General features: G+C 41.9%; 1 protein-coding gene across 2 annotated transcripts in view; it reads right to left on the minus strand.

Moving 5' to 3' along the window:
- Positions 1–14,142, minus strand: part of LSP1 (lymphocyte specific protein 1) — a 116,457-nt gene that overhangs the window by 55,442 nt on the left and 46,873 nt on the right. The window lies entirely within an intron of this gene.

Below are 14,142 nucleotides of genomic sequence, written 5' to 3' on the forward strand. Positions count from 1 at the left end.
TTCCAGAGAGAGAGAGAGAGAAGCTGTCCCTCGATAAAGTGATGGGCAGTGACAACATGAAACAGATGATTTGTAAATTCCACAAGTATACAAGGCAAGAGAAGACATATTTCAGAATGTGAAATATGATGAAGCAGGCTCAGAGGAAAGACCCCTGGAGAGACCTCTCAGACTAACAGGCCTCCTAACTTAATGGGGCATGTTTTAGTGGAACATTTTGAGAATCAAACTCAAGTGGGCCCTGACTTTTACATATGTACTATGGAGAGATTGAGGACCATTTCAATAAAACGTTTTTAAAAACGTTATTTGGCCAAGTTCCATGCTCTCACTGTTCAGTTGCCTAGCTTTGGTGCAGTGAGAAGGATATAGATGGGCTCACACAAAGACCACTAGGAAGGAAAACCCCTCCCACTTGGGATCAGATATTAAACACATCAAGCTGGCAGAATGCCCAGATTCCAGAGTTCAGTGACCAAGGCTGCACCTGCAGACAGTGAAATTAGTAGGATACTGATTGTAGCCCCAGTAGCATTGGATGAGCGCCAACTGTGCTGTAGTGAATTAGCAATGCATAAATTCTAGTGAGACTCAAGGCAATGCTTAGGATTGCACCAATTATTATTCTTGACATGGCTTCACATGCCCAAATCTTGCCACTGCCATGTCCCCAGAGGTAATATAAAGATCTGGAGTTTGTGAACATTCTGAATAACCTACCTGTGCCCCTAAGGGTACTTATGCACAAGGAAAAGTGGTTGTCATTATGCCTCTTGCTTCATTTCTTTCCATCATTCACCTTCTTCCGCCATCCGCTGTGGGGTACCATTAATATCCTGCTTACTTTGGTAGACAGGGAATAAAAATGAGCAACATAATCTTGGAAAGAGCAGGGCAAAAGGCACAATGGTATCAGTGCTATTCAAGGTCTAATTTGGCTGCCTGTTTTTTCTGTAAGCTCCCAGCTCACAGAAACCAGCTAGAAGATGCTGGTTTATCAAAAGCCACATGGTGAATTACAGCTGCAGACCAATTCATACTTTTCGTGACAGGCATTTTGCTATCTATACCCTGATGATTTACTGCTTCCATGCATACACTGTGAAGCTGTCCTATGTACATCCTCAAACACTCAGGAACACATGGCATACATACACTTGGGAGCCACAATTGGCTGCAGCTTCTTGGCACATGTCCACTGCCTGTGGGAAATACACATTTCCCCTTTACAGCTTACATATATGGGCAGCAAAACAACTGCTGCATAAAGCGTGAATCTGAATTGCAACCTTGTTCAACCCATGCAGCAGAATGGGATGGAAATAAGTGGCAGAATAGATTGCAGGTGGGAGGTGCCATTTTAAACTGTTTCCATGCAAGTGTGAATCTATGACAACACAGAGCTGTCATAGTAGAACTTTTTTTCCCCCTGGGTGCTAATGTTTTACTTGCAGGGGGATGATGGGATGGGGGAGCATCCAGTATCTGGCATCTCTCATCCGCGATCTGAAACAAAACTGTCCATTCTATACCTCATTGTGCTGCATGTGAAGCTCAGGCCTGAGTTTCCCAGATCCAGCATACAGCTAGCTTTCCATTATGTCCACTTCCCATTATGTCCACTATGACTTTCATTGGATACAAGCTCCATCTTACATTCATACTAGGACTAGTCTTGATTTCACTGTGGCAAAAAGTCCAAAAAAACACTAATAAGTCTATACTAACTGGAGCTCTCTCACATCCGGTAAGCAACAGACCTTGTTCTACTGCAGTCTGTTAGCAGCAGACATGCCACAAAGAGCCCTTGTGCATAGTTAGAGGAGTGACATACAGCTAATAGCCACATAGAAAGCAGCTGCACTGCCTGTAATAATGTCAGCATGTAGAGTTTGGAAATTCTGGGAATGAAAGTCCAGAGAGGAGGCAGCTCATATTTTTAAACTGACAAGGAGAGAATTAGCTATGAGGCTTCTGAGGGACAGGTGGGCATCAAAAGTGGAATGAGGGTATCTAACAAATGCCCAGATGGATAAGAATGAGCTAAGCTTTGCTCAGAGTACTTTTCAGCCCACATCTCCAAAGCTGGGCAGCAAAGCTGTCTTTGACTGCAAGAGTGATCGACTCTTAGATGTATTTGTCTCTTCATGCTCTCCATTCTATTTGTGTATTGGCACTCTCTGCTGACATTCCACTATTAGCTGTTTTTTTCCCCAGATATGAACATTGTCTTTGCAAGACATTCAAGGCTGTGTAATGAGTTCGTGGCATTGCTTCTGAGCTGAGGGCATATCTACACTACAGACTTAAACTGAGTTAAAAAACATTCAATTTCCCTCAGAAACCTTGGGAACTGGAGATCTGAAAATGAGCCAGGGATCTTTAATAGAGAATTGACAGTGCTTTCACCAATAGACAATTCCCAGGATAGCTTTGGGGGAATCCATGACACTTAAAGCTGTGTGAAGTATAGGGCAGATGTGCCCTAAGTTGTCTTTAAACGTACCGTTTCATCTCCTCTGTAAATGGGAGAAAGTGAAAGCCACTGAACGAAACAAATCTCATTAACAGTTATTTAGTCAATTTATCAAATAATTGATTTAATTTATATGCATTTGCATGGGCACAAAGCACTAGTTTTGAAAGAAAAATTCTTTGTTTTAAGATGGTGCATATGTACGCTGCAATAAACAAGGGATGAGTAGAGGCATTCCCTCCTCTAAGAAGAGTGAAAGGGTGTTCATAGCTCAGTGTTGGCTATTGTCCATAACCAAAGGTCCAATGAGTTCTGTGTTTCTGCTGCCAGAACCTCTTTTGCAAAATTAATAATTCCCATAACGACTCCTAAACATCTAAAATAAGATCTTAGCAACGTCTTATATCAAGGACTTCACCCTCTTGATCACCCCTCCCAACACACACACATACCATGATCAGTTCTTCCAAATGTTTCCACTAAAATGACGAAAGGCCCTTTCTAATTCTGAAGAAAATGTATAAATTAAGAAACCGTCCTTACATCTGTGCAATATATTCTAGTTGTTGAATTGAAAGCAATATTTTGCTGGATTTGCTACAAGTACTCACAGAGCTAAAATATTGTTTGTTCCATAACTACACAACTTTTGTGCCATCTGTTACCTGTATATTTAGCTAAAATTAAGACCATAAGAAGAGTCCTGCTAAATTAGACCATTTGTCCATCTAGTCCAGCATCCTGTCCTATACAGTGACCTATCAGCTATCTACCAATCTGGTCCAATTGTTTTGAGTGGTTTCCTGGCAAATATGGCTGGTCTCTTTGTCTTAGCTTAGCCAGAACGGGTAACACAGAGCTTTCATTTTTGTTTAGTATCTCACCAGTTCTCATGTTCTTGATATACTCTGGACTCAAGTTCTGATAGTTTAATAGCCTATATTAACACAGCTATATTGAATTGCTGACTTTAAAACCTACAAAATAACGCATGTGTAAGAATGTCTTGTATCTCCTGTTTGTGTGTTATGTTCTGTCAAGTCACTTCTGGCTTATGGCAACCCTACGAACTAATGACCTCCAAAACATCCTATCATTAACACCCTTGCTCAGATCTTGCAAGTTAGAGGACCTGGCTTCCCTTATTGTGTCCAGCCATCTCATTCTGGGTCTTCCTCTTTTCCCACTGCCTTCCACTTTTCCTAGCATTATTATTTTTTCCAGTGAGTCTTATCTTTTCATTATCTCACCAAAGTATGATAGCCTCAGTTTTATCATTTTAGCTTCTAGGGAGAAAGAAGGCTTGATTGGCAGAACCAACTTATAATGCAATCCTAAGAAGAATTACTCTAGTCTAAGCTTGCACTGTTATTTGTCTTTTTGGTAGTCCATGGTATGCGCAAAACTTCTTCAACACCACATTTCAAATTAATCAGCTTCCTTCCTGTCAGTTTTCTTTATTGTCCAACTTTCATATCCATACATAGTAATGGGGAATATCATAGAGTGGATTATCTTGATCCTGGTTCCCAGCCACAAATTCTTATTCTTAAGGAACTTTTCTAGTTCATTCATGGCTGCCCTTTCAAGTCTCAATCTCCTTCCAGTGTCTTTTGGTTGATGATTGAGTCAGGGAATTGAAAATCTTTCAAGAATTTCAGTTTCTTCATAGTCACTCTTAAAATTGTGTAATTCCTCGGTAGTATAACTTTTGTCTTCTTGATGTTCAGCTGTAATCCTACTTTGCCTCTTGCTTGCTTTATCTGTATCTTCTGACCCCCAAGTAATGCTGAAATTCAATCTGTTTTGCTGCTATCACATATTAATTATGTCTGCCTTTCAAAGAACTCAGGAGAATCTAAGGGTTCTTCTCAGCCCCATTTTATCCTCAAAACAAACTTGTAAGATAGGCTTTGCTGAGAGATGGTGACCAGCCCAAGTACACAATATATTTAATGTCTAAGTGGTGATTTTCAACCCAGTCTTCTCAGTCCTAATCCAGCACACTAACCTCTACACTTTACTGGCTGGCACTACAGCCAGGTGGTGGGTGTGACTGGCACCTCAGTTACAACTCTACTGAAAGCAATAACAGTGATTAAGCTCACCATGAGGAATTCCATGGGTTAAGAAGGCGGGTCCTCTTAATGTTTGAAAATTGGTTAAACAACAAAGCAAGAGTAGGCTTTATACACAGGTCTCCCATCTAAGTTAACTAGGAGGATCCAATTAGTGCAAAACACTGCAGCTCAACTGTTATCAGGAGCGAGCAGGAGCATGAACATCACTCCCATCCTACAGTCACTCCATTGGCTACCTATCAGCAGGGCCGGATCTAGGAGGGCAGGGTGGGTTGCTTGCCCCCAGCGCCAATGAAGAGGGGTGCTGGGTGCGGCTGGCAGCCAGGAGCACGCACTGCGGAGATGGCGGCAGCAGTGCAGGCGGCTGAGTGGGAGGGCTGGGAGGCTGCCCACGTGCCGCCCCGGGTGCCTGCCGCACCAACAGTTGTTGTGTCAGCCAGGAGCATGCACTGGTGGCAGCAATGCAGGCCAACTGAGCAAGTGATCTCCCAGCCCTCCTGTTCAGTTGTCCCGCACTGCCGCCATCAGCGTGCACTCCTGGCCAGGAGCAACAGCTGTGGCAGCTGAATGCATCGGCATTCCCTGCACGATGACATCACACACAGTGACATCATTACGCAGGCCGGGTGCATGCACGCACTAGTGGTCATGGGGGTGGCAACAGCCCTGGTGCTGCCCCCAGGGCCAGTGAGCCTCGCTACGGCCCTGCCCATCAGTTATTGTGCTCAGTTCAAGGTATTGTTTATTAAGCTCTTCACAGCCTTGGCCTGGCACACCTACGGAACCGCCTCCCTCCCTATGTCCCTCCTCGGCAGCTTCGCTCATCTGAACAGGGTCTCCTCCAGGTGCCAGGCTGCACACAGGTGAAATCAACAGCAGCCCATACACGAGCTTTCTCTGTGGTGGCCCCTGCCCTGTAGAATGACTAGCCTGAGGAGGTTAGGAGAGCCCCTACTTTCTGGCTTTCCGCAAACAATGCAAAACTTGTATCTATTTACCCTATGGCATTGTTTATGGAAATATACTTGATACTGTATTGAAATGTACTTGATATTGATTGTACTAATCTCATCCTGTGTAATCTGCCTTGAGTCTCAGTGAGAAAGGCAGACTATAAGTGACATAAATAAAATAAATAGGCATAAACAGGCCATTCTCACAGTGGAGGGAAGTATGTAGTGGGGCTCCACAAAAATCGATACTGGGGCCAGTGCTATTTAGTTTGTTCATAAATGATCTGGAACTGGGGGCGAGCAGTGTAATAGCCAAGTTTGCAGAAGACACAAAATTATTCAGGATGGTGAAACCAAGGCTGACTGTAGGATAATCTCCACAAATTGTTTGAGTGGGCAACAATGTGGCAAGTGAAAGTTAATGTAGGTAAATTTAAGGTGATGCATACTGGGACAAAAAAAATCCCAACTTCAAGTATATACTAATTGGGTCTGCAAGGGAGTCATCGGGTGCAGAATCGAATTTTGTCTGTCTTTTCCCTATGTTTTTCCCCTGCAGACATACCGTGACTTTTTTTGAAGCTGTTGCTAAGTCACTGCTGGCGCATCTTATGTATGTGCAAAACTCTTAGTCTCTAACTGCACCCCTCCCCTTTTCCTTTCCTTGGGCGCTGATTGGTTGGCCACCTGCTAACCACTGCTATTTTTAATTTTAAAATAGGGTCAGAACACTGCAACTTAATTTCTTGAAGGGCTGTGGAAACTGCTCCTGCCCTTCCCAGCTCTCCATAGACTCCCTCTTTATTTTTTATTTTTTAATGCTGCGTCCTCATCTCTCAAACTGTGGAAATCTTTATTTTTTCCCCTTTAGCATTAGTAGAAGCCTGAAACAAGCCCCAAGCAACTGAGCATCCACCCCACCCCCTTTTTTAATTAAGGATGAGTAGTAACACTGTGACTTTTGTGCATTCTACCCCTTTAAGCACAATGTCCATCCCCTGATGGCAATCCACACTCCCCGCTTATCACTTCTTGGGTTTACTTTTTATTTCCTTTCTTTACAACTGGGACTCATGTTCATGGTTATTTGGAAATGGGGGTGGAGAACTTGTCTCAAGAATCTGCCTTCTCCATCCCAGAACACGGTCACATGATGTGAGGAGGCCTGTGAGAATGCTGTTTTGTTTGGGCAGCAGGATCTGAACATTTTGCTCTGGCAAGGAGGCGCTGTTTTTCACCAAGCAGATTTAAATCACACAAGAGCAAATCTGCCAGAAGCTGGTGGAACAAGCACGAAAAGTACTTTGTAGGCTTCCTCCCAGAACTCCACCACCAACTGTATCTCAAGATTTTTTTTTTTTAATGGTGGGCACAGGACTGCCCAGTCAGCAAATACAGGAACAGGGGGGATAGGCTCCAACATTGCAACATTACAATGCATACACTGAAATTTTTTTAAAAAGTGATATTGGCTCCAGTCCCCACAAAAGGCAGCTTCATATCTCGACTAGTCTTGTAAGAAAGCGGAAGCCAAATCACCTTGACATCATGCAGTGCAGAATGCTAGGAGCCCAAGCTGATTCAGCACTGATCAGTGTGAATATGCAAAAGTGCCAGCTTAAAGTGTGCAGTGCAGAATGGCCCTTAGTCTGGCCTCATTTTGGTTGTGCCTCACCTTATTCTACTTCCATCTTGACAGTACAGAGACTCAACAAGAAAATTTATTCCAGCATGTCAATCTTATATAACATTTAATCTAAACTAAGAGTCACTTCGCATTTTACACAAAAATTATATTGACTGATTTCAGAGACAAACGTAGACATTGTACAAGGAATGTACAAATATTTGGGAACATATGCTGGAAACTGATCAGCTGTGACTCTCTAGTGCGTATCTCCCTGCATTATTATTTATTACAACAAACACTAGTGTAACACTGGTGCAATTGTGGAATTGCTGGTGTTTAGATGCAGGGCTGGCTCCAGCCTCGCCGGCACCCGAGGCAGCTTAATACTGCCTCTGTGTGTGTGTGTGTGCGCGCGCGTGCGTGTGTGTGTGTGCGCGCGCGTGCGTGTGTGTGTGTGCGCGCGCGCGTGCGCGCACACACACACACACACACAGGGAGCCTTCCAGCCCTCCCATTCAGTTGCTCTGTGGGCCAGGCGCAGCTGGCCACCCTGGCTGCCTGCTGCGCCTGGCCCACAGAGCAACTGAACAGGAGGCTGCCTGCTTAGCTGCCCCACTCCTGGTGCCGGCAACCAGCATGCACTCCGGGTTGCCAGCACCAGTGGCAGCTCCGTGGCACGTGCCCCTGCCCCCAGGTCGGCACCCCTCCGGTGCCTTAGCACCCTGGGGCAGCCGCCTCACTGGCCTCAATGGACAGTCCGGCCCTGTTTAGATGCCAGTCAAAGATTTTAAATTCTTTTTCTGTTTTTTTTTTAATTTTGTCTTGCAAAATTTGTCCATGCCTATGATTCATCTGTGATTATTTTGTTGCTCTTTGATTTTCTGCTGCTGTTTCGAAGTTGCCTTTGGCTGCTTATTGTAGCTTAACTTATTTTAGTGGTTTTTGTATATGTTACTATTATATTGTGAACCACTTTGTACAATGAATTTGGAAAATCAGGTTATCCATATTATTAATATCTAAATAATAGATAAAGTGTGAATTGGCCCTAAAACAGAATCAAAGGTGGGCTTTGTCCTTTATGACCCATGAAAAGAGGCAAAAAGCTTTACATGAAAACATCTACCAATGTCATTTGCATCTGAAAAGTCTGGCATTTGGGAAGTGCCCACCAAGCCAAGAGAACCCAGAACAGGCTTTGCCATTGCTGGGAGACCTTATTGCCAGCAACTGTGTAATTAACTAGAAATGACATTGGGAAAGAATGGACAATTACCATCTTATCTAACTCTCGCCTTCCCTTCCAGTGTCTGCCCAGGGTTGTTAAACACAGTCTTTGTTTGATAGTGAATTGCTGCAAGTTGCTTTATCCTAGTTTATAATAAGTAAACAATGACAACAATGCCTGGGTACTTCTGGGAGATTTCATACCACTGAGTTACTGTCCAAGACTTCCCTTTAGCCTCTCAGTTTGTCTGCTGAAATCGACTCACTCACCCTCAAACATGATACATTTTTACACAGTGAAGTAATTCCATTTATGCTTTCTCAACAGTGCTATCAGTTCATGCTCCAATGTTATCCCATCTCACTAGGTGCCTATCAAGGCTGTAATCCTCCAAATATATATAAGAAGAATTCTAGTGGTTTCAAATATGAACAGTCTGAGATAAAGAGTTTCAAGTCCAACTTCAAAGTAAGAAATCCAGGGCTTTCACCCTCCTCTAAATTATTGCATAGTTATAAAAGGATTTGTTCTGGGCCGGGCCTGTTAAAAAGATGAGTGTCTTCTCTGCCACCTATCATACTACAGCATTATCCTCCATGCTCAGTTTTGTGTTCACTTCACTTGTTGAGTTTTATAATAAAACCAAATGGTTCATTTAGCCTACACAGTGCCCCCCCTACATTGCTCCCCCACTGCCCCTGCCACAAATCAAGGCCCTTTCAGCATTTCTCTTTGTAGAAGACAGTTAGGACTCAGAGTATATTCACAAGTGGCCCTGTGATGGCTTTTTTCTGTTTGAAAAGTGTCACTTGTGGTACAGGAAATAGAGAAAAGCCATTTTAAAAACTGAATTTATATTTTAGCAAAAATAGAAATCCACTTGACAGAGTGAGTGACAAAAGCTTATATGCCAACAAACTTGTTAGACTTTAATAATTCTTGGTTGTTGGTTGGCTGCAGCTAGCCTTCTGGAATTTGATTCTAACTAAAATAGGTTTTGCATTCAAATTTCAGACGTGAGAAATCCTAAACAGAGTTACTCCAGTCTAAACTCATTGGCTTCAATGGACTCAGAAGGGTGTAACTCTTATTAGGATTGTACTGATGAGCATCTGTTGTGAAGACAGCCTTAGATATAGAGAACTGGTTGTCTGTTATCCAGTCTCTTTGGTAGAAGAAGGGATGTGCAACTTTGGTCCAAAGTCAGAAATCTGTTAAAAATGTTTTTAACTGTATTTATTTTTGCTGATCAGATGATTAATTGGATTACTGAATATTTCTTTGCCTGTAGTAGCTTTGAATGCTGGATAAACAGATTTAATGTCTCCACTTTGCCCTCTGTACAGCTGAATCTCACACCTCATGATCTGAGCAATGCATTTTTTAACCTTGTGAATAATGAGCTGCCACGTGACAACTGGAAAAGGAGATCTGTTTGCTTTTTCCTTTGTCCCCTTTTTTTTAACCCCACAATGTTCATTCTGCCCAGGGCTCTCATAGTGGTTTGCAAAATTAATAAAGGAATCACTGATATAAAAACAGGCTTTTTAAGATGAAGATGAACACTTATGTTTCCAGCTGCTTGCAAGTATAGCACAGAAAGGACAACATGTCTGCTTCATTCCAGAAGAGCAGTGCATTTGGCAAAATTTCAAAATGTCATATAGAAAATCTGCAGCTTCCCTAGAAAATAAGTGTATGTTATATTTCATACATGATATCTGCATGCATCTTAAGAAATAGGTGTGGGTCTCTTCTTTAAAAAGTCATGTCAAAAGTATCTCTAAGCAGGGCATTCTCCTACTCCAATCTCCTGTTGCCCACTGCTGCTTGGAAGGGAGAGGATTTTTAAAAATCTCACTGGCACCTGAAGCATGAAGTCACATCAGGGGAAAACTCAGAAGTAAAATAGCACTAGGTATCACAGGAAACTCCATGGTTTTCTGGAAAATCTATAGGAAACCCATAGAGTTTCTGGTGAATCAATTCCTAGAGCTACTCCATCATGTCTGGGATCAAATCAGTGGTCCATCTAGTCCAGCATCTTGTTAAACACAGTGGCCAACTGGCTTAGCAACAAACAAGGGATAGATGCTAAGGCCTTCCCCTGATATTGCTTCCTAGCTCTGGTGTTCAGAGATTTACTATTTCTGGATGTAGGGGTTTCTTTTAGTCACCATGACTAAAAGGATAGGTCATGATGGACCTATCCTCCATGAATCTGTCTAATCCCTTTCTATGCTTGTGCCCATCATTATATTGCTTGTCAGTGAACAGTGAACTCCTAAGAACATTTTTGTCGGAGTAATCCCTATTATATGTTCTGAGTAGACCTTAGGATTCCTCTCTCAGTTATTCATTGAGTAAAATAGTACTTCCTTTTGAACATCTTGAATATTGGAAAGCAGTGATGTTTGGGTGAGTTTTATCTGTGAGGCTTATCCATGTATATGTAATAGCATTTCATGCTGCCATCATCAAGTGATAGATACTCACATGTGAATCAGTTCTAAGAGGCATAACAAGCTGCTTCTTTCCCTGTGTTCCAGCATAACTATAAGGCCCCATTTTAAAATGATGCCAGGCATTTTTTTTTTTTTAAAAAGTTGTGTGGGGTTGCATGCAACCAGAATTTAAAAAACACGGAATAGAATGAGCACAAATCAGATGGAACAATTTACTCTCCCTCCACTTTGGAGATGCAGTTGGTTAATCATTTGGAATTCTGTATAGGTAGAGGGTTTTTTTTAGCACACTTAGCATCACTGTTAAGCCAGGCCTAAGGGTCAAACCACACAAGACAAAATACACTTGAATTGCACTCAAATTACACCCAAATACACTCGAACTACAAAAATGACTCGAATATGGTAGCATATTAGGGCTTCAACCAATAATAGTGAATAAATAAACATCCAGCTTTGTAGTTCCTACTCCTATAGTGTTTTGTCATACTATCAACTGGATGTGCTTGAGAATAAAGGAAAGTACCTGTGCTGCTGCCTGATGAAGTAGATGGTTTGCCTCATGATTTGTCATTTACTTGCAAAGGACTTGCAGCATTATTCTCCACAGAGGACGTTTCTATTCATCTTCGCATTTTGCTGAAAACTGAGGTAGTATTGTTTTACCACCTTGCCACCATCACCCAGTGCTGCCCAGTTTCCTAAGCCTAGTGACTGGTATTTCTAAAAGCGTTAGAATTGTATTTGATGACCCCATTATGCTTGGAAATTATTCAAACATCCCAGACTAACAGCGACTGGTGTTATTCCAAAATGAAATTCCAGGCAATATAGTAGCTTCATGTGCCCCATGCTGAGGGAAGGGCTTTTCTTACACACTTTAGATTCTTTTCACTATCTACCATTTAAAAAACTCCCTTAAAAATACATCATTGAATGCTATCCAGAGATAGTTGTGAATGGAAAAATCTCAATGAAATCAATAAGAATTAAACACATAAGCACCAGCTGAGTGATTTAGACCTAATATTTTTGGACTATATCCTTCACTGTAAAAATGTTAAAACTCTCGCAAATCAAAGAAGAATACGAATCCATTTGTCTTTTTAAAAAAGGGGAGAATGGATTACTGGTCATATGTTAATATAACACTCATTTGAAATCAGTTTGAGGATTTCCAGTACAGTTGGACACTGCATCTCAGAATTGGTCTGTTTTGCTTTATACTTAAAAAGATAGAAGTTCTTGCATTATCTAGGGACAGAGTCCTACCATTGGTAGGAAAAGAAATCGGAACAGAAACTTATTCTCCAAGGCTTAAGGTACCTAAACCCAGTAACTTCACTGAGATTATTTTAGAATATGGGCTATAGAGTCTGCACCTTGGAACTACGTTGTCAACTTCCAGGTAGGGACTGGAATCTCCCACAGATCAGTTCCCTTGGAGAAAATGGCAGCTTTGGAGGGTGGATTCTAGGCCATCACATCCCCATGGAACTCCTTCCCCTCTCAGACATCCTCCTCCTCAGGCACTGCTCCCAAATCTTCAGGAATTTCCCAAACTGGAGTTGGCAGTCCTTCTTTGAACAGGATAATAGCCCCTACATTTCATAGAGACGAGTACCAAGACTATTTGTAAGACACGACAAAGAAGACTTAAGGGTGTATATTTTCTAGGAATAATGACATCAGATTTTACTTCAGCAGCAGTTGTTGTGGTTACCATTTGTCTTCAGATTTGCCCACAGTTTTAATCCAGTGCCGTTTCTACTGACTTGTACAAATATGCTCCTATTCTTTAATTTTTGCAATTATTTGACATCCCTATTGCCCCTCAATTTGATCAGTATTGTGACCACACTGTATAGAGGTTTATTGAATGTGTATATTCCATGTTTGAGGAAGGGAGAAGGATGTCTGTTTTCTTACTCACTGCCCATAATATAAAAACATTCTACCTGGTGGCCCTTACTGCATGGGGAAGCTGGTCACTTGTGGGAGGTGGGGCAAATGACACAGCTTACCATATGACCAAAGCTTTCTGACAATGGTAAGCTGTGATAGACAAAGGTTTGCCATATAAGCTAAGAGCCATCACGGGGACTTTTTAAGTACTGATTGCACCATACGTGATCATCTCTTTTGCCTCTATATGGTGTATGTTTTAAGGGGGGTTTGGTGTAGAGCCAGTTTGGTGTAGTGGTTAAGAGTGTGGGACTCTAATCTGGAGAGCCAGGTTTGATTCCCCACTCCTCCACTTGAAGCCAGCTGGGTGACCTTGGGCTAGTCACAGCTCTCTGGAGCTCTCTCAACCCCACCCACCTCACAGGGTGTTTTGTTGTGGGGATAATAATGGCATACTTTGTAAACTGTTCTGAGTGGGCATTAAGTTGTCCAGAAGGGCAGTATATAAATCGAATGTTGTTGTTGTTGTTGTTATTTGTGTGATAGAAGTTATTCTTTATTTCAGAACCATTCAAACCAATACATTGTAGTACTCAAAAACACTGCTGAATCTGCTTTAATTTATAGCATTGATCAGCCAATGCAAAATGTACAGGCATACCACATGGAAATGCTTTTTTCAGATTTGTCCAAGCACTCCTTGATATGTTCACTAAATCTGTCATCTAGCCATCTTTTCTTAATTCATTCTTAGCTGTAGACAATGTAACATATTAATTGTTTGCAAAGAAATCCACAAGTTAATATGAATACTGACCAGGGGATCTCTGTTGTTGTTATCTGTCCAACCTGTGGTTCAATGGACACTATAATTATTGTACCACCACCACCACCACCACTTTCCCAGGGTTCAACAGCCTGGATTTAGCCTTAAGAAAATTAGTTATACATATTTCAATGCACTCTTCTTTTCCAGGGGAAGTGAGTCCCCCAATAGAGATTTCCATTCACCTTTTTACTGATGAAAAGAAAACAGACAATACGTCATTGTACAGAAAGGATCTCTAGGGACTCCACTTCTGTGTATAGAAGTAACTCATGCTAGTTAATGATATTCTGGGTTCCATTTATAAAATCAGCTTAACAGTATTTCAAATTATGCTAGTTACCCACTATCCCCCTCCCCAAAATCCTCCATCTAAACTTTTTTTAAAAATTAGAACTGCTCAAGCTTCTCTCGCCAATCAAGATGTTCACATCAAATGCCAGGCAACAAACCCAGAAGATTTAGGCAGAGTGTTAAAGTGCATCCTAACATTTAGTTCTGAGTTGTGATTTTCAGTTTGTGCTTCTGGAAAACCCATTAATAAATTCAGACCCCTTCTCATCCAACAAATTCCCACT

Source organism: Eublepharis macularius, chromosome 2 (genome assembly GCF_028583425.1).
Source record: "Eublepharis macularius isolate TG4126 chromosome 2, MPM_Emac_v1.0, whole genome shotgun sequence".
NCBI lineage: Eukaryota > Metazoa > Chordata > Lepidosauria > Squamata > Eublepharidae > Eublepharis > Eublepharis macularius.